Source organism: Pseudopipra pipra, chromosome 8 (genome assembly GCF_036250125.1).
Source record: "Pseudopipra pipra isolate bDixPip1 chromosome 8, bDixPip1.hap1, whole genome shotgun sequence".
Taxonomy (NCBI): Eukaryota; Metazoa; Chordata; class Aves; order Passeriformes; family Pipridae; genus Pseudopipra; species Pseudopipra pipra.
In genome coordinates this window covers 9,380,108-9,402,225 of record NC_087556.1, presented here as the reverse complement: position 1 = coordinate 9,402,225, position 22,118 = coordinate 9,380,108, and the positions used below count along the sequence as shown (strand labels likewise).

General features: G+C 39.4%; 1 protein-coding gene across 2 annotated transcripts in view; it reads right to left on the bottom strand.

Moving 5' to 3' along the window:
- The window catches only part of BMPR1A (bone morphogenetic protein receptor type 1A), a 79,441-nt gene that overhangs the window by 40,127 nt on the left and 17,196 nt on the right, over positions 1-22,118 (bottom strand). The window contains exons 1-2 of one of the 2 annotated variants that reach the window (XM_064662465.1): positions 4,722-5,020; positions 1,465-1,588 (exon numbers count right to left, since the gene is read on the bottom strand). The gene's annotated coding sequence lies outside the window, so the exon portion shown is untranslated. Of the gene's footprint in view, positions 1-1,464; positions 1,589-4,721; positions 5,021-22,118 lie in introns of those variants that run through there. The other variant, XM_064662464.1, reaches the window with a different exon arrangement.

Genomic DNA, 22,118 nt, shown 5'->3' with positions numbered 1-22,118 from the left:
CCTCCTGATCAAGTATAATATACTAGTCTGAATTTCTCCAGTTGCACTGCACTACAATTGCTTGCACAAACTCACAGGTGCACCTGAAAGACAGACCTATTTACACTACTATGTAAGATGTAAGAACATTTTATGCTGTCTCAAAAAAAATAGAGTAGAATTAGCAAAAGAACAATAAAGGGCTGTATTCCAGAGATTCCCTATTAAAGAAAGATAAAATAAACCATCTTGAGAACTATCAGAGAAACTGATGATAGCCTTCATCAAACCTTTACATGGATGAGACAACCAAAGAGATTTATGAGACAACCAAAGAGATTTAATCTTGATTTGTCTCTGTAAACCAACTAGGAACTAACAAATAAATTATCAAGCAGCAGTTTTAGATGCAAACAGGACACCTTTTGTATATAACAAATATTTAAAACTAAAACACTCACTTTCACTGGTTTTTGTGGGTGTCCAAAGTCATAAATGGGCTTAAAGATATACCTAAAGCAGGTCAGGCTATGAAATACAATATTGCTGATCTCTCACTCAGGAAGCACATAAAGTGTCTGATCAACACCTGGGATGATGTACTCTGTTCACATCTGCTGTTTACAGCATTTTCCTCTTTTGGCCTTGATGATGTTATTTTTTGTCTTTTGTCTTTGCCCCCTTGCTACTGAAATTCAAGTATAAAAGGTATGAAAACAAGAGGCAGTGCACAGGAGCAGAAATTATTAGCAAGAGGACTTGCTTTAATTTGGTTCTGATAAGCTCCTTCTTCTTGCCATTTGTGTGTTTGTGGACTTACAAGCCCATAATCCCTAGTAAAAAGACAACCAACTATGTCAAGACAGGGAAATTCCATGGTGGGAGTGGTGTTGCCCCTTTATTTTTTTGCCAGATCAGCTATTTACATACAGGGAAAGCATAAAACAACCTCCCTCCCTCATCTGTTGCTAATACTACTACTCTTTAAAAGGACAATGAACTAGAAGGCAAAAAAAGTAACTTGTTGGGTGGGTGTTTTGTGTTTCCCTTTCTAAAATACCAATGCATCCAGAGTTTTCAACCCAACTGCATATACTCATGCCCTGCCCCTTGACACTGTAAAGCCTCTGTCCAGTCATATCAGGAAAATAATAACGTAAAATAAACTAATAATCAATTAAGTTTTAGTAACATTGATCACCAGACAGATTGTACCAAATAAAATTTGTCTGATACTGTAACTTTTTTTCCACGTGTCTTTGTAGAACAGATGCCTCCACAATTGATGCTGATTAGTCTTTATTCACAACTGAAAGGTGGACAGAGATTAGATCAAACAGCTGTTTCAATACAGTATTAAAGACCACCACTAGCATACAAAAACGTGGCTCGGAATTTTTCTATAAGAAAGATATGGTGGCTGCTTATCATGTGCTTTTTATCCCTGAAATTCTTGAAATAAAATTTTGCATGTGTTAACCTTACCTCAGAATTAGGAAACGGAATGAAACTGTATTGTACACTTCAAGCTTCCTCCAGACTGTTTTCATCTGTACTTCCACTTCATTAGTTCAAAGGTGATATTATGGAAATGCATATTTCTATTGATCTGCAAAACACAAAGAGGATTTGATTAGAGAGATATCTGAAGAAATTGTGTTGACAGTTTATGGTGTATAATGTGAGCTGCACATTGCAGATACTCATATCTGGAATTACAGACACCTCCTGCTATTATGAGCTGCTCCCAGCTAGACAAAAACTTCTTAAGACTCAGGCATTTCCAAAAGCTGCACAGTTGCAGTATATTTGTAAAATACTGACAAGAAAAACAATTTAAAAATAATTTTATTTATACTATATCATTAATCACTCATCTATTTAAAAGATTCTAACAAAAACATTTCTAGCCTTTAGATTAAATACACATTTGTCTTGGATGAACGGTGATGTCAGGGAGGAAGGGTGCTAAAAATCTCTGTAGAGAGTTTTCCTATGAAAATAAGCCTTTCTAGTCTCCCCTAATAATTCTTGGGTTCATGTGGTCTATACCAGCCAGATTTGCAAGATATCAGGTTTCCAGTTTTTATTTTTTCTTTTAAAAAGTCAGTGACTAGAGAAAGGACATATTGTCAGTGACACCAACAGAAAAAACAAACAATGCACAAATCAATCTTTCTCAAACACCGGAGAGTCTGTAGGACTGCAGCTTCACACCACAAATCCACTGGTGTCACCCCCCTAGTTCCAGTACACAAGAAACTGCAATATACTGAGAAGCAATCAATAGGTTTACTGCAGTTGCACACAGGCACAATTACTCCTGGGAAGAAAAAAGCAAAGATCTGGACAAAACTGGCAATAAGGTGGGTTTGATTTTTCATTTGTGTTTTTAACGGGTGTACATCCAAGCATCAGAGGAAAGCACGACACAGGCTCTTACCCAGCACTCTCAACAACTGTGAGCCTTGCCTGCCTTGTGTCCAGTCCCAAGGCTTTCAGATGGACTGTGGAGAGCTAAGAGGGGCTTATCAGCTTTGTCAGTTTGATTCCACGATGAGCAGATGCCACCTATTGTCAACCATTCCCATTTTATCACTGTCACAATTTTTAAATGTTTCCATCATCCGAAGCTTTTGAGAGGATCCTACAAGAAGTTTATCATTTAGAAGTCCCAGTGTTATGACTGTGATCTTAACCCTGAAAACAACACAAAGGCTTAAACACCACTAATCTGGCTATACTGTTAAAAAACACACAATCAATCTTACAGTGTAGAGATGTAATGACTTAGTTTTGAATACCAAAGCCAACAGTATGGGTACAGATGGACAAATCATGTGCCTGCATGACTTCCAGCAGAGGGAGAGTTTCAGCATCCACTCTCCTCCTCTCTTCCTTTCTAAGCAGCATAAAGACCTTTACCATTACAAGAAGGTCAGAATACTTCTGTCTCCATGTCCATTTATAAGCACAGTTCCTCACACACTGAGGTTTAATAGTCTTGGTAATAAATAATAAATTTGTGCTCAATGGTAATCTGAAACCACCCTGAATATCAGATAGCACCAATTCTTAAACACAACTGTCTCCTCTGAGCAGACAGGCTGACACTTGACTTATTTCTTCCATGGTAAAACTGAAAAAACATTCTGGCCATGAAATATTGTTTGCGGAAATTGTCTTCCCTTTTTTAAAGTAAGTAAAGAATCTGTGAAATATATCCATCTCTTCTCCTCTCTCTAACCTAGCAATCTTCTGTTGGACTCCAACAGAACGACAGAAAAAACGTTGGTGTGCTTTCTGTTTTTACACCTCCAATCTCCCTGTATCCAGTATCTGATTTATACAAAGTCCACTTTGTATTATTTAAAAAGGCCGCTTTACAAAGTAAAGACATTTCTGAACGCTGCTGCTCAGGTTTGTTTTGTTTTTAAAACCATGTCCTCCTAATAGTTTTCCAAACTCTCAAACTGGTGAAGTAACTGTTCTCAACTCTGAAAGCATTCCCTGCCTCTCCTGACCCCAATCCCATGTATCAGATATCCAAGCCTCTCTTACCAAACAAAACTATTTTGGTAAACTTCCTCATCTGCACGACTCTAGGTATGTCTACATTAGCATTTAATTCAAATCAGGACTGCACTTTTGAAGTCCATCTCCCAAGCAGCCCTACTTTCCTTGCTTTGCTTTACATTGCAAAGCAGCCATCAAGTAAATTAACCAGATTTCTGTTGAATAAAATCAGATCACAGAATGAGCTTCAGGTGTACATTGTACATGCTCCAACCACCACCAGGAATTCAGCCACAGAATCGGACCAGGACCAGCCTGAAATGAAACTCTCACCACCTGTAGAGTGTGGATGCCAGGTTCTCAGCACCTGACAGATCTGATCCTATTACACCTCACTGCTTGGTAATGTGGACACAGACTCTTTTATGACTTACAGAATTTGTGTGTCAGTTCCAAACTCATCTCTCCCTTTTTTAAAAGGGAAACTACAAAACCTCTGTCAGAAACAGGACAAGAGTTAATGATACTTATTAAATTATGTGAGAGACTTCACTGTGTTACTATTTCTTCCACTTCTTCATCAGCATGAAATGCTATTTGAGAACATACTTAATTTTATAAAAATCAATTTACTTAAATAATTATTTTTATACGGTTATCCAAACTGCTTAATTATTAATGTATAATTTTCAAAATGTTTAATGCCATTCTCTATGGCATTTTCCAGACGAGTGCTATCAAGAACAAAATAAAACAAGTGAATTAATTATTTGCACAACTCTAACTTTATCAGAACTTCATATACTACAACAACTGTAAGTGGCACAAACTCGAAAGTAAAGCCTCACAGTGCTTGTCACTAATAACATATTAAATCCACAAATTTATCCACAAATTTTTTTCAGTGCTAAGATTAAGTCTGAGATCCTCATATACTATTAACTGAAAAATATCAGCACTCAATCTGGGAAAAAAAAAATGTGAATTATATGAATACAGTAGCTACCTAGCTAGCTCAAAAATGTAGATTTCATGCCACTGGCAGTCCCAGAGAACTGCCAGAATACCTAAATCGGGTTCATTTAAACCTCATTCAGGAGGGAGGGGGTTGGAGGGGTACAGATGGTCACCCTGCTAGCACAGTGCAGGAACCAACAGCTCTAAGTAGGACAGACAGACAGACAGCAGGGACTTGCAATGGCAAAGCTCCAGTCAGACTGACTCACTTTGAAGAGAAAACTCTACTCAGGCTGTGGGTTCCTTTTTTCTTGTCTTGCCACTTATCTCTAGTTACTACTTCCCTTCTCAGTAGTTCCAGTTTCTTCAGTTCCAGAGCCACATTCAACTCATTCCTTCACCTGTCTCTTCTTTTGATGCCAAAAACTTTCCAGGCACTTGACTTGCTGTTCCTCTGATTCATTCCCACTTTGTCCCAACTGCCTCACCAGTTTTCAGTTGAATGACTTTATTCATCTTAAATTATCTCTTTCTCACCAAGGACCGTGCTACCTGTCAAATACAGCATGTATTGAAGGAACATAAGTTTGGAAAGTAACTTAATCAAAGTAACACAACAGTTAAAGTGATTCAACAGCAATTAAGTATCTGATCACACAAGGACTCATCTGCACAGATCACGGATTAAATACTTGACCATTCACTCCAGCTTCCAGTTACTTCTTTCCTGCTCTTTCACTTCCTCCAGCCATCAGCATGTCACTTCTGCAGGGTAGCTGTTCAGCTAATCATATCTTTACTTCAATTTATGAAACAGAACTTGTTTTAAAGGTTCTGTAAGGTCAGATCATGGCACAGACATGGCCTAGGGTGATATGAGACAAACAGTTAAATAAAAAAAAAACAACCCAGGGGCAATAACCTTCAGCATCTGAGACTTGGGGTGGGAGCAAAGGGGAAAAGGAGAAAAGCACGTGGTGCTCTCAACATGTCTCTGTGTGCAGTGTCAGAGTTCGAGGCAGCTGAGGGCTCTGTTAACCAGAGATGGGAGAAGTTTCAGAAGCAAAGTTACTCCTTTTCAGGTAAACTATATTCCTAAACAATAGGCTTTTTGTTAGAAATCTATGCACAATGAAAATACACTGCAGACCCATACGGCAGGCTGGAAGATGCTTCAGTTAACAGTTAACAGCCTCATGAATGCTACTGGAGAACATAGCCAGAGCTGCTGTAACCCAGAGAGAGTTTGAAAAACTGTGAGTATATTGCTTTTACAGGACTATTACAGCTGTGAAATGTGAATTTTGTAAAGGGAAAGCAGCCATAATCAAATTTCCAAATCCTACTTCAAAGATCATATCCAAAGATAGGAATTCATTAAGGAAACCCTCTTCAACAAATTTGCATGCGAGAAAAACCCCCACAGCACACCGGGAAAAGCAAATGTCACACCACCCAAGCCAATTTGGGGCTGGGTGGGTTTGGCTGTGGAACAGAAGGTATATGAGCAAGAACATCCCATTGAACAGACCCCTTCCAAACCCAGTGAAATAAAATGAACTGGCTGAAGAAGCACATCACTTTCCAGTCTCTGGACACCATGTTTTGCAGGTAGCAAGAGGGGAAATAAGAGCATGAGATATGGTTAAGGAACATTTATCCAATCTTTGAAGCAACAAAATTGTTCAAAATCACTTAAGTAAAAACACACCTACGTGAAAGCTAACTTTTAAAATTAATTTTATGCCTGCATTCCCTTGAGTTTTAATAAACAATCATTAAGTTATTCTTGCAAGGTATTAAAAATGCAAAGAATTATATAACATTCAAGCACTGCATGCCATATAATTCTTCACATCAATATTACAGTGGTTTGGCCTTCCTATATATCTAGTCAAAACTCTAAGATTAGTTCAGCAGACCACTGATCCTTCCAGCACTCCCAGGTTGTTCTTGGATCCTTGATGGCAAAAAGAATTTTTACTAATTCGTGAGGAAGTTTACAGAACTTCAGAAATACTATCTTGGAATAGTTTGAAGGAAACAAGACATCACATAGAAATAGTACAGACTTAAACATCATTTCAGTAGTGATCTAACCTGGCTGTCGGTTGTGTAGGCAGGTAGAATAATGAATGAGTGCTGCTGCCACTAATGGCAAAAACTCTTGATTAACCTTTCATTTCCAGTCTGACAGAAAAATACGATGAATCCATATAATTTAAAAAAAAACCCAAAAAACTAAAAATCTACAACTGCTTTTCTTTAAGTCAGGTCACTCTCTTTTTAGAGAAAAAAATTCTTCTCTATCAGAGCCATACAACTTTCCACTTACTGACACTAGATTTCTATTTCATGAACATTACTAGCTAAAGTTAAATAAAAGGACGAGGCCTCACATAGTGACATAATTTTTTTGCAGAACAGAGACAGCTGCTTTTCCAGGTTCTTAAACAATTTGTCTGCTCAAGAGGTATCAGAGGATTCTTCACATCATTTGGCCCCTTTACACAGGAGGGGACAATCTGCACTCTAGAACAACCAGAGCTTTCCCTTCTGAGCACACACCCTGAACAGGTGGTATCTGAAGGACCTGTTTCACAACTAAGCACTCTCCCTGCCTTTGTTGCACATTTTTGCTTTCATCATCTTCAGTTTCCTGCTGCCATATAAGACAAAATGTTCTACACAATCAAGCTCCTGAAAAATCATTGCCCCAAGGCATATCTAGAAGTATTAGAGCACAAATAAATTCCTGAGTAAGGTGGGACTGTGCAGTACCAGACAAACAGAATGCATTTTCTAGAATGACACAAGTCTGCATAACTCACAGTGTCCCATACTCTCCACAGCATCTAGTGACACAAGGAATTCATTATCAGGGCCATGAGAATCCAGGCATAAGCCTCGGCAGCAGGGCCAGAAAATTCCACCAGGCTTTTACTTTGCCCTGGCAGATGTAATTTCCTATAGTAGAAAGAGTCTAAGCCTCCTGATTTCTTAAAGGGTATCTTGAGTATTTTATTTTGGCATGTGTAATTGCATCATCTGGAGTCACCCTCAGGACTCCACAGCCTGCTGTGCTGTGAGAGCAGGCTCTGCACTCCCCCTGAAGCCACAGGATTCCTCCCAGTCATCTTAAATGTTCTTCATCCAGTGAGCCAGTAGAAGCTGAAAAATCAGCTCACTCTCCAAACTTTGGAGCAAAAAGGAATCTGACAACAGCTTGCTGTTGTAAGAAAAGCAGTTGCATAGCAGGTCACCCTCAGAAGGAAAGCCATCGGCCTGCAGATGGTGACGAATCAAAGCCACCAGTTCATTCAGTGCAGAGAGGTGGAGTCAGAATCTGACTTGTCAAGGTTTGTCAAATAACAACTGGGCTAAAGCCTTCACTGTGCAACTCCTTTCATCATATCCCACAGCTCTCAAAGAATCCAAAACCATTTATCTAAAAAATACCTTTGCATTTCAAGACAGATGTAAAATTCAACTGTTCACCTCAGCTTTGGAGGTACCCATTCCAAAGCTCCTCCAACCACAATCTCAGCTTCCTCCTGGGATACAATTAACAGTCTCCTGATGCACTTGACGTCCCTGGAAGCATAAGGCTACTTGGGATACAACTGACTTCATAAGCCTTCCCGAGTCACAAAAATTTATCAAACCCCCCAAAACTCGGCTCTGTGCTGTTCAGCCATCAGGCAAATTCCACAGTCACCTTTCCCAGCGTGCTCCAGACCCTGGCTGGGCCGCACTTGCCACCTGGCTAATAGGCTGCCTCGCGCGGATGGAAGCAACAACAAAATGTGATCCCTTGGCACACAGACTCCGAGGCGCGCACTCTTATCATCAGCCTGATCCTGGGAATGCTGCCCAGACTGCAATTTCTCTGTGACAAACGAGCCAATGAAATTTAGCTTCTGCCTGTCCCAGGGGACATATTAGACCACATTCTGATAGGTGATCCTCTTCTCCCTCCCCCTATGATTCCTGCAAAAGGTCAAGTATTTCTCCAATTTGTCTTTTTTACAGAGTAATTCAAATAGTGAGAAACACTTTCAGGAACCCTTTGAGTTAAAAAGAAAAAACATTTCTGCTACAACTTTAAAATCTCATGGTCTTGTGCACTATCAAAATACTACAGGGCAAACAATTTCCAAACTACACTAATGTTCTATCACATTGTCTCTGTGTGTGTAGAATTAATATTTATTTTCTTTCCTTTCTAAATTTAAATGTTAAATTAAAAATTTGAAAATTTTTTAATAGTGTGGTGGGTTGACCCAGGCTGGATGCCAGGTGCCCACCAAATCTGCTCTGTCACTGCCCTCCTCAGCTAAACAGGGAGAGGATATACAACAAAAGGTTCATGGGTTGAGATAAGAACAGGGAGAGATCACTCACTGATTAATGTCACAGGCAAAACAGACTCAATTTGGGAAAATTAGTTTAATATATTACCAATGAAATTGGAGTAGGATAATGAGAAATAAAACTAAATCTTGAACACAGCTTCACTTCGCTTCATTCCCCCGTCCCTTTTTGGGCTCAACTTTACTCCCAACCTCTTTTACCTCCTCTTCTCCCTGCGAGTGGCACAGGGGAACAGCGAATGGGGACTGCAGTCAGTTCACACACCTTGTCTCTGCCAGTCCTTTCTCCTCAGGGGGAAGACTCCTCACTCTTCCCCTGTTCCAGCATGGGATTCCTCCCACATGAAAGAGTTCCCCCATGTAGCTCCCCCTTCTCCCCCTGCTACCAAAACCTTGCTGTGCAAACCAAACACACCCAGCCAAGCAGAATCTCAAACACAGGTTGCAGGGTTGCTAACTTCTGACAGGGAACACAGGTCACAGGAACACATAAAGGGGAATGAGAAAACTTTCCAAGAAGATCACAGCCTTCAGCAAAACCACTAAGTTAGAGCCATCATCTCAACAGCTCTGAACACATGGAGGCATGACAGATACTTTAAGGAAATCAGGAGACACCTCAGACCCCCCCCCCATCACCAAATTGTTAAAGGCCTTCACCATAAGCAGACCTATCAAGTACAGAAGTTTTCCTACAGAAAAGTACATGGACTACACTCTAACATTCAAGAGAGTAAAATAACACTCCTGGGGGAACCAACACAACATGTGTTGGAGCTAAAATACTTTTTCTTTCAGATACGAGAATACAAACTTATCTAGACATTTTGGCAGTTCAAAGAGACTTTAAGCACTACAAGTCCTTATAATTAATGTTCTTCTAAAAAATGATAAACCCACTGTATTAGCTCAAAAGTGTTTCTCACTACAAGCAAAACAAACACCTATGGCTCTGTCATATTTTGGTCTTTCACAACAGAACACTGAAAGTGTGAATGCCTTCCCCTGTTGAGTTTGACAGACAGAACAGAGTTGAAGGCCAGCCATCAAGCATTTTAGTTGTCAGCAATGAGAACTATTCAAAAAGAGTATGGAAGCCTTTAGGTCCAGAACTTAGCAGCTGGCACAGATGTGAAGTTGAACTTTTTTCCCTCCTGGAGTCATAAAAACGTACATATTCTATTAAATGGCCTATACTGGAACCAAAATCCTATTGGCATAGAAGTACAAAAGCACAGAATACTTGCCTCACCCAATAAAATCCGTTGAAGTTCTGTTGAAACATATAAACCTTAAAATTTGCATTTGTTTCCACCATTGTAAAGTAAAAGGAAAGAATCAGTCAACTATCATCAAATTTTAAAATCGGCAGTGGCTACAAAAGCAAGGGAAGTACATTGAGATGAAATCTGTGCAATGTGTATCATATGAAGAATACAGAGAAGAGCATTTGTACTTACACACTAAACCCTAAATTTAGGCTCCTATTGATGTAGTCCTTACTGATAAAAAGGATAATGCATGCTTTATTTTCTCTAACTGATTAATCATTCTTTAATCAACACTAGAATTTTATTAATATGTACTGCAAAGTGTTTTCCTTCAGACTAGTTGTGACTTATATTGCTTTGGGAAAAACTGATTATGAGGATGCTCAAATAGGAAGCAGATGGGGAGGTTTAGAATGGTGCACAATACCTGTGCATCCTTTGGAGATCCACATTACATCCAGTCTCCTGCTTTTTTTTAAAGTCACTAACTATATAATACTACGCAGCAAACCAGAAAGAAAGGCATACAAAAATATTTCAAAGTATTCTAGACAACTTCAGAATTCATCTACTCCAAGTATACTATCTAAGATTTAGGTATTTTCATAGATCCTCTTGGATAAAACTTCAGACAGTCAATGTTCTGCATGGTTATTTACGGGGATGTTCTGGTCTTCCCCAATTAACTGAAGTTACAGAGACAACTGGAAGTCTTTGGCAGAGAAGACACAGAACTAAATGTTTTACCATTTTTTGTAATTCAATTGTACGACCCCCCCTACCTTTCTATATATAAAGAGTACTTTATAATCCATAAAACCATACGAAATTACCTTGGCAGCACTTGATTGTATCTCATCTCAAGCAGAGTGAACTTTCCTTCATCTGTTTACAGGGTAGTACTTTTCCTGATACAGTAAGACAAACTTGATATTCAGACAACTAAATACTATGCCCAGAAAACACAAGTCATCTTTTTTTTTTTTTTTTTTTTTGGCAAAAGTGGTTACACATCAGAAAGCTATAATTACGGAATCAGAACTCTTTTACTGAGATGTTTGTACTAGGGACTTATTCCTGCAGACTTGGTCCCTGAAATTTCTTCAAACGTTGTTATTTCAGAGGAAAAAGCCAAATTAATTAGGGAATTTAGAATCATGGAATATCCTGAGATGGACAGGACCCATAAGGATCACTGAAGTCCAACTCCTGGCCCTGCACAGGACCATCTCCAAGAGTCACACCATGTGCCCGAGAGCATTGTCCAAATGCTCCTGGAACTCTGTCAGGCTTGGTGCTGTGACCACTGCCCTGGGGAGCCTGTTCAGTGCCCAACCACCCTCTGGGTGAAGAACCTTTTCCCAACATTCAACCTAAACCTCCCCTCACACAGCTTCAGGCTGTTCCCTCGGTTTCTGTCACTGGTCACCACAGAGGGAGGAGCAGTGCCTGCCCCTCCTCTTCCCCTCACAAGTTGTGCCTCCAATGAGGTCTCCCCTCAGGCTCCTCTTCTCCAGCTGAACAGACCAAGTGCCCTCAGCTGTTCCTCATATGGCTTCCCCTCAAGGCTCTTCACCTTCCTTGTCCTCCTTTGGATGCTCTCTAATGGCTTTATATCCTTCTTGTATTGAGGTGCCCAAAACTCTGCACGTGATATTCAAGGTGAGGCCACGGCAGCACAGAACAGAGAGGGACAATCACCTCCCTTGACCAGCCAGCAATGCTGTGCCTGATGCACAGTTAGAAGAAAAGTCTCAAGTAATAAAACACAGTGCATATTACTAAAGTATCCTTTACTCATCAGATTTTAGAAGACATGACCATAAAAAGAATTTACACCCTTACACTTGCATGATGATACAGAACTTGCTTTGCCAGCCTAAACTCAGGCCACCATGTCCTCAAAATCTGCCCCAGTCAAGGTGAACAGGTTGCAGTAAGGCAATGCTGCATCACATGGCAAGCAATACACATGGGTAATTCAGTGTAGAGACTTGGGTGCTCAAAAATCCTCAGCCATTTCAGCTACAAGTCTAACAATTATTCATTTAGAATGCTAGAATGTGATACAGCCACCAAATCACGGACCCTTTCAACTTGAACTAAGATTTCTAATGACAGATTTATGCAATGCTACATCCAGAATAGACCTGAAGGGCACAGGAGAACATAGGGCAGAAAAACTCAACACCAAGTTCTTGAACATGCTGTACACTTATCTAATCTGCCCTCTTGCATTTCCTACCAATTTATATATTCAGAAGTAAAGGTAAAGAATTCCAGTTCAGATCATCTTAAATTCCCTTTTCCAAATGGACAGGAGTACTGGAGGCCTTACCAAGGATTTGAAACAAAACTAAGCTGTCTTTTTTTTTTTCTCCCTAGCAAAGGCATAATAAAAAACCATTGTGGTAAAAAGTGGTGACAGGCCACTTGCAGAGAACAATGCAGATCTCTTCTGGTTAACTGCCTGGGAACAGGTTCATTTCATATACCAACACCACCTTCTGGGAACAAATACTGAAAAACTTGGGCTGTATCCTGAACACAAAAGGACTTTAAAAAGAATGGCTAAATAAAATCCATGGCTTCTTCAACCAGGGAGAGGTTTCTGTCAACAAAACTCTCCAGGCACCAAAGGTGTGCTCCCACCCATCTGCTTAAGCTGTGAGAACTCAGCCATACCTGGTATTCTGCACACACCTCTGGCAACACTGAGGCATGCTAACTGACAGCTGCTTTCCTTCAGACACATTGTAATGCATTCACCTAGAAGTTAAGGCATCATCCTACAAGTTGTGGATGAACATGGTGTTCCCAAGATGACCTGATGAGTACAAGCGATCGTTCTCTGCTGCACTTGCTAAAGATGTGTCACTTTGCAGAGATGAGCACAAAGCTCACAAGAAGAAAGGGCAAAAGAGAGAAAAGAGGCAAAATTTGGGTTTTAGCCAATTAAGTCCACTTGGGGTTGGGTTAAGACTCCTGAAATATGACCACAGTTTTAATATCTGCCTTATAGCAAAATACACTCCAAATGAGAAATTCTCTTGGGAGTTAGAGAAAGTAAGTTAGACTTCACTGTCTGTGTTCCAGAGCGGCATGAAAAATAAAATAAAAGCTTTTCCATCAACACTGAGAGACACCACCAGAGAAATATGAGTGAGCATTTGTGATACTTATTGGTCAATAATGTTTTTGAAAAATTCATGTTTATTTTAGTTCTGGAAAGCTTGCACTGCTGCAGGAAACCTAAGATACTTGACATTGTTGCTTTAACGTGACTTCTAACAAAAAAAAGAACAAAAACAGACCCACAAAACCCCAAACCCTCTGACTGTAGCAGCTTTTTCTATTTACTGAAGGCACAAGAGCCAGCAGCTGACATTTGAATCTCATCTAAATTCAAACAGGAAATACACTTGAAAGAGTTATCAATTATAAGCTGATTCAGCCATGATGCAGTGGATTCTCCATCCTGAGAAGATTTCTAAAGGCACAGTTAAGTGTATTTATAGCACACTGGACTAGGAATTTATGTTGGTTTCCTTTTGCCCTGAAGTCCATGAACAGAGAACAATCACAAGCAGAGTTCCTCAAACCTGAAAACAGCATACACACTGCTCAGCCCAACCAAGCAGAGCTGCCCATACACAGAACCACTGTGAAATCTGTGGAGACAAAGTTCCATTGCACAGAGCAAGGACCATCACATGAAGACCTTTTATCTTTCAATAACTCTCCCATTTATGGCTCATTAATAATAATTAAACTTTTAAAAAAAGACCTTTGAAACAAGATGAAAGTAGAGCTATTTCAGATGTATAAATTATTACACCATGTAACGTATATCTTTCAACAAAAAGCTAAAACAAGTTTTACAGATACTCTTTAAATTATTAATTACCCTAAGTAATTGCGGCTCCATTTTTTTTTCTGATAGAAAGGAAAACAGAGCATTTTTATATGTTCCCTTATCTATTCCATTTCCTACTCAAATAAGTGAATAAAATTCTTATTTTAGCCAAGAAAAAATGAAAAAAAGAAGTTTGAATATGGAGGTAACCTCTGTTCTTCTCTACACTGAGAATCAACTGGATTCTATTAAACCATCCAGAAACTACCAGGGTCAAGAGATAAATAAAAGAACCAGCAAAATGTTTAACACTGGTAGCTTCTTTATGGGCTATGCTAAAGCTCCATGTAAACCTCAGATGATGTAACACTTCAGGTATCTCACATCCATCCATCTCTTCCTCAAATGGATTTCAGACACATCGAGGTACGAGCTCAAGTGAAACTTGTATATGACTTATAAACTTCACTACCAGGAGCACTCCCTGGAATATTTTCATACTTTAAATAGACAACAACAATGCAAATGAAGTGTCAGTCTTCAGATGGGCCTTTTCAACGTAACAATTTCCACTGAACCAGAAAGCCATTGTATTTCCTTACTCCTTGAAGAAACAAATTTCAGCCCACTAATGACTTACTGGAACTTCAGCGTTCCCTGTCTGAGAAGAATACAAGACACTTGCAAGAGCTGATGGATTTCAACACTGGATAGTTTCCAAGATTACTCACTGAAAAGAGAAAAGAATCCCAGTTCAGGACAGCAGCTTCCTTATTCAGGTAAAGAAAGCTGAAAGGCTGCCCAAGAGCAAATTGAAAGTAAACAACAGAAAAAAGTCATATTTTCCTGAAGTGTTTTATAAGGGATGGATTGGTTATTTCATTTTGCCTCTTTTCTTTTTACAGCAAGGTACACAAATTAAAATTCCCATATGTGTACTATATAATGAAACAAGACTGTAAAAAGAAGAGATACATACACACTATCATGGCAATTTGTGCTTCTTCAAATCTAAAATGCAATTGTTGAAACAAACAATTACAGGAAAAAGGTACGGGCTGTGGATCTAAAATTTATTAAGATTACATGTCTTACAAAGTCAAGGAGGAACAGGTTCAATATTCCTAATTTGTAAAAAAGAACATCCCTTCCTTATAAACCACAGAATGTTTGGAAGGATGAAACGACCTTCCACCTCTTTATAAGCAGCTTTGAAAATGACTTAAATTGGCACAGAATTCCATAGCCATGCAGCAGCAGGCCCTGTTAACAGGAGTCTCTCTCACACTGCCCCACTGAAGTACACAGCTTTCCTAACCATCAGCCCCACTAACTCAGCCCAGGGTCAAAAATGGGTTACTTTCTGGAGACTGCATTAACAGTGGAAGATTTTGCAAAAGAAAATATATACCCCAGGTATGCCCTTGCATTTAATGCAAGTGATTTATGCAAGTATATGTGACAGCAAGTCAGGAAACAGCTTTCAAGCACACAAGGAAGTCTGGAAAGTCTGACTTGGTTCTGCTGTCTTCTAGAAGAGTCAAAAGATAAAACAATAAAGAGTTACTAAAGTGAGCAGAAATAAATGAGTATGTTTAAAGAGAAGTTCTGCTGAATAAAAGCAGTATGCTTGCACATTCCTTCTAACATTAGTATATTCTCAAAACTAAAATAGAACAAATATTTGAGTACATTTAAACAGAACCACACAACAACTCAATAACAAGCTTACAGTTCTTTATATTTAAAAAGAAAACAGAACTTGAAAGATCTAAGCCATGCAACTAAATCTTGATCAAAGCAGCAAGCAATCATATTCTGGCAGTCACTAGAGCAGATGCCTGCCATTAGTGTAATACAAGCATCTCCATAACCTAACTCATCCTTATTTAGAAAGAATATCTGGGGTAAGAACAACAACAAAAAAAAAAGTTTGGAGTTACAGGAAACACAGGAAAGGGCAAGCTCAAGATGCTGTAATATATTTTGCTGGTGCATATATGTCTGGAAATCAGGTGAGACACAGAAATTCTGAAGTTCTTTTAAAATACAGGATGTCTGTCTCTAGTAAACCTGAATGTTACATGATAAATCAGTGACTTGATCAAGTGAGTTTTAGATTGTCAAACTGCCAAAACCCCACGCAGATCAGACTGGATGGGCCTTGGTCTTTCCTAAAACCAGAGAAGGGAGTGTGGAACATAGGGAGGAAACAAGGATGACAGGGCACACAGATATGTATGGCCCCAAACAAAAACTCCTAATAGTGTCCTTGGACAGGACTGCTCACTCTTGCCAAGGCTTGCAAAATGGCCTTGGGCTATTTTGTGTTTCCTGAGCTCACTTGGGAGGGAGAGGGGGCAACCCTCTGATACTCTTCAAAATACAGCTCAGAAAGGTTTAAAATTCAAGCATTCAAGAATTCTCCTGATGAATGAAGAGCTTCTGGGCTTTTCTTGTATAGAGACTCACTCAGAGTAAGGCTTATCTCTTTGTCAACAACCTCTGATGTTTTGCAATTTGTACAGTGACAGCATCAGTTCTATGCACAGAGTCCAGCACACTGGTTTGGCAGAAGTGGCTGTAGGGGGGGTGGGTGTTTTCTTCTGTTCAATAAGCTGAGAGCTGTTCATAGTTCCTCTTTGTTAAAAGTTGCAAAATATTTTAAGCTATCTCAAGAGCAACATTCTCAGATACTGAAAAACAGCAGCAGTTTGGATATGGAATTCTTATCACACTACTTCTAACTTGATCCCAGAACTGACAAATTCAAAAGCAGCTTCAGAACTCTGTATCTGCCGCCAGGAGGGGAGGACATTAAAAAAACCAAAACAACAAAACAACACACAAAACCAGCATTTGATAATTTGAAAACTGCATGATCAAGATGCTCTTAAAGATGCAGACTATGTTACACCAAATACAGTGAGAACAGCAGCAGGATGAAGCAATACCCTTCTGTTCGAGCTGATAGATCAGACTTTCAAAGGTGTATCAAGAAGAGCAGGAAAAACAAGAACTTACCCTCCATCAGCTTCAAAGGCCATTACAGAGCAAAGTTTATCAGCAATGTATATAGGAAGATGTCTTGCAAAAATTAAATAAGAATATTTATACTTTGAACGGGATGAAGAGGAGGGAGATTGTTTAGGAAAATGAAAAGACGTGGAGAGAGACCAACTTTTTTTTTTAGCTACTGCTCCTCTCCAGATAGAAGCTCTCCAGAATTCAGCCTACCCTCACAGCAAGGAAAGTACTCATCCCTAAGTTCCTCAGCCTCACCATGCTGCTTCAGGCACACTGACTCCACAGAGCAGCACTCAGAAAAGCAAATGGTCTCCTGCACATGAAGTAATGACAATCAACTTTTCCACTATTGCACAGTATCAGTACATTACTGTTTTACTGTTTTTTTCAGCGCCTGGATTATTTTTAAAAATATTTTCTACATTTAAAAATATAATAACTTTAGACTTTTAAAATGTTTAAACTCTTTGGTCAACTGCAAAAGTTTTCAGAGCTTGAGCTCTAACTTTGGATCTGAAGTTCAATGTATTCTGATGAGCTATAAGAGCTTATTTTTTCTTAAAACTATGGCAGGATATGACCCCGAACAAACAGAAAAACCCATTTAATAATTCAGACTGTTCTCATGTTATGTTTTTAGGACAAATACTTGTGTGAAGAACCAATTATACAGCACCACTGAAAAGCAGATAAAGAGCTTTCCAAGCCACTGTCAACAAGTAAAACTAAGTTTATGGAGAATCTAGGAACTGCTAAATTTCAGCTACTGCAGTACTAAGAAACACCACACTACAATTATAATGGGAAGTTGCCTATAATCTACTCTTATCTTTATTACATTTATCTGACTATCTTTATTTCATCCTCCTTAAAAAGGCTTCCTTGGATGCTACCAAAAACATAAAAAAAGCCACTTTTTATATGAGAAAATTTCCCAACACAGCTGTTACAAGGAATGTATCAGTGGAGGAACAATTTTCACTCTTTCTTTAGCTAATTCTCTGCAAGATCACTGCTATTTTCTGACAGTAATGATATTCGAGTTGATCCAACTTAAATGACACACAAAAACAAAGCCAAAAGACATGGAAGAAAGATCAAAATTCCAAGGAAATGGACTGGCCTTTTAAAGCCCAAATTAATGCAAGAGAAAACACAACAACAGCAGAAAAACACTAAATATAAAACCACATCGTATTTCCCTGATATTTTCTTAAATCTGATAAACTACAGCCATATTTGAGAAAGCTTTCCAGTTCATAGATACATCCTGCTCCTCGTTGGTGTTGCAATAAATCCTAATTAAAAACAGTAACCAAAAAGAAGACATGAAATGTGCAGTTTAAAGTAAAAGCCAAGAAACACACTAAATGCTTAGATTTCCGCCTTCTAGTGACCTTTGGAGGGAAAAAACCAGGACTCAGAAAAGAAGCAACAGCTGCAGAACTGCTATGAATGCACGAGGTGGGCAAATGTTTCTGCAGGGCCTCTGCGACAGGGCAAGGGGGAACGGCTGTAAACTAATAAAGGGGGTAGATCTGGACTAGATACAAGGAACAATTTTTTACAGAGGGTAGTGAAACACTTGCCCAGAGAGGTGGTGGATGCTCCACTCCTGGAAACATTCCAGCACAGGCTGGACAGGGCTCTGAGCAGCCTGATCCAGTTGATGTCCCTGCTCATGGCAGCGGGATGGACTAGACGAGCTTTGGAGGTCCCTTCCAACACAAACTATTCTACAGTTCTGTGAATGTTCTGTTTTGGGGCTTAACTTTATAGTCACCTTCTCACAAGTAAACATGACTTGCAAGCTAGCACCAGTCCTTTGAAGTTACCTTCATCCACTTATATGCAGTATAGAAATTGTCATTTTCAAACAGCCAACGCTGAAAGAAGCAGCAAAAAAGTGGACAGGCTACGAGATCTTACTTAATGCTAGCACACAGTTGACACCTGAAAAAATACAAAGAACGGGGGGAAAAGATTCTTTAGTATTTGGGGAATTTTCCCTAGTTTAGTAATCTGCCTTAAGGCTTCTCCTCCTCTACCAAGTTCCAACATGGCTTATTTAACACTCTGATTGAAAAAATTTAACACAAAAAGGATTCTGTGGAGTTGAGTGATAACATTCACATTTGATAACACAGCCAAGAAAAATCCATTAGGAAAAATAACAATTATTTACTTGTACAAGACTTGCAGATAGCCAGAATACCAATACAAAACCTGTCAGAGATTATTACATATTACTACACAAATGATACCATTGTCCTTTCGTGAGTGTGAAAAGCTGATAGGCATAACTTATGCTGAAAAAAATTACTGTTGGTTTACAATTGTATTATATGAAAATAACTGCTTACAGGCCACCAGTTCTACCTGTAGCCATTTCATATCCTTCCTTGCAAAAGGAAGGAAGAAAACTACTTACAGTTCACTTTGAAATAATCTCCCCCCTTCTAGGTCCTACAGTAGGATTTTAACATTTGCAGAAAAATCAGGGGAACTCATGAGAAGTACATTAAGAGTTACTCCTTTGCTGGCAAATTGTGTGTCATGTTTGCAAAGCACTGCCAAATCTAACACTGACAGAAGAAACACTTCAGAACTTCAACATTTTTTAAAGTCTTTCCATTGTTTCAAATATGCTCTTTGAAACAAACAACATTTAACATCCATCGCATTATGTCATCTTTCCCAGGTCACAAACACCCTTAAATTTGTTGTACCACAAGACTATGTACAATTACTTTTGCTAATACAAATGCTAAGAATTTAAAATAAAATAGGAGCCCAAATCTATTTAGACAACCAAGTGGTCAGACTGAAATAAAAAATAAAAAAATAAAATGCCAGGCATCCACTCAATAGCTCCCACTGACAAAATATTCAGATTGAGATTTTCAGATAGCCTGTGGCACTAAACCATTTGGCAGCTCTCCTGGCTCAGTTCTCTGTATAAAGACAGACTTACATCAGGGAATAGGAGACTTCCACAAATGAGGGATAAACAGAAAAAACAGTCTAGAGTTTTTCATCCTCCAGCCTAGACCTTTAGAAAACCAGAATGCAGGCTGTCTTAGTAACCTTAGTTACAAGTAACTAATTGTAGAAGTGAATAAAAAAAATTGTTAAGTTTCCTTTTAAAGAAAGACCTACCAGACAAGTTCACCAATCTGACCCACATCCATCAGCTGAGTCCTGCCAGCTCTACACTGAAGTTCCAGTTTTCATTTACAGCCCCTGATACACACTACAAATCAAAATTTAACCACTGTAGCCAGATAAACTAACATGGCTGGTATTAAACAAGGTCAGGCAATTTTTGCTCCAGTCCCTCATTCACCAGCTTTAACCCTATTAACCTGGATTAGGAATCAGGTGCCAATACAACCTGTGAGAGCTCCACAGAAAAACAAGGTGACTTCTTCACAAGAATTGTCAGCCCCACAGACTCACATGGCTGTCAGATAGAACCATCAACTCTCACAGGTTGGAAGAGACCTCTAGAAATCTCTTAGTCCAACCTCCTGCCCAACACAAAGCCAAATTCAATGTTAAGTTGCTCAGGACTTTGACAAGTAATATCTTGACCGTGTCCAAGAGAGGCAGTTCTGCAGCCTCCCACAGCAACGTGTCCCAGTACCTCACCATTCTAATTATTTTTTTTTTTAATCCAGTAAGAAATTACCTTGCTGTAACTTGCAACCACTAATTTACCATCCTTCCAATGTGCACTCCTGGGAAGACTGTAGCTCCACCTTCTCTAGAACACCCATCGGGGAGCTGAAGACAACAAACATCATTCCTCAGGCTTCTGCAGGCTGAGCAAACACACCTGGTGCTTGGCAGCCCCTCTGCTGCAGGCCAGCATTGCATCAGTCTCCCTCTTGTCCTGGGGGACCCAGACCTGGAAGACTGAGCCTGCAGCCTGCTGGCTGTGATTTCTGTTCCAGTGCAGCAGAACAGTGAGCCAAAACCAAAAGGTCTGGTCTTGATCCCACTATTGTCCCCCCAGCTGGAGACCAGAGCTAGTACCCCATGTAGCCAAAGGATGAGGTTCCTCAAATAACCAATGTGATGGGTTTCATGCTGGGCTTTTTTGTTTTATTTTTTTAACAGGCTGGATTTCTGAGATCACGACAATGAAATGACTTAACCTGGTCACAACTGCCACATGGAATATAAGAGAAGTAAAAGGCACAGACCCACCCATTATGTCACTGCTCTATCAGACAGGTCAACAAATAACAGCTTCACAGCAAGAGCAACACAACACACACCATATCCTCCATCTGCCAGGCTGTTAGCTCAAATACCATGTTATTTCAGTGCCAAAATAATTTTGTTGCTTGCCACGGCAGATCAAGGGAAGTTTTTTTATGAAGATCTATGCAAACATTTTGCAAGGTAAGCATGCGTGGGCAGGAGCAGCAGGATTCAGATATGTGCCTTGCTCACTTACAGTGCAACTGCAGCAGCTGTGCTCTGCCTCAGCTAGGGCAGAAATCGGGGCTCGGTGATAAACTTTTACCCAGAGCTGTGCATCTGTTAATTTGCACTGGATCTCAGCACAGTGACTTCACACTCACAGACTGCTTGAAGTTTCCAAACCGGCAGGAGGATCTAAGTAAAAAACATCTGTGCATTTATAGTTCTTTTCTCATTTCTAGGTATTATACACATTGAGATCTTAGTATAAAAATGATGAAACTATCAGAACTGCACTGAAAACAATTACTGATGTACACACTAGAACAGAAATAAAAAGGTGTGGGGTTTTTTATATCTATTACCTTTATATATTTAAAACAGCAGTTGCATCCACTGTATACTGCTTTTTGTTAATTAACCTTTTTTTTTTAACCAGCAACACACACATCTTAAATTACACCACAAGGAGCAGTAAGTTGAGAAAACACTGAGGAGAATTTGGCTGAAGAGTACCTGAGGTGATCAAGTAATTTATTTTTACTGTATACAGTCTTAATAAGAAAATGAGATTCAATGTCCATTTTCATTTTTGCTATAGTGGCCAAATTTTATTGATCTTAGGGTAAACTCAATCTTACCAATAAGTTTACGTTCAGATTTTAAACTCATGGTGCAGACAGTAACCAGTCAAGATTAGATCTGTCA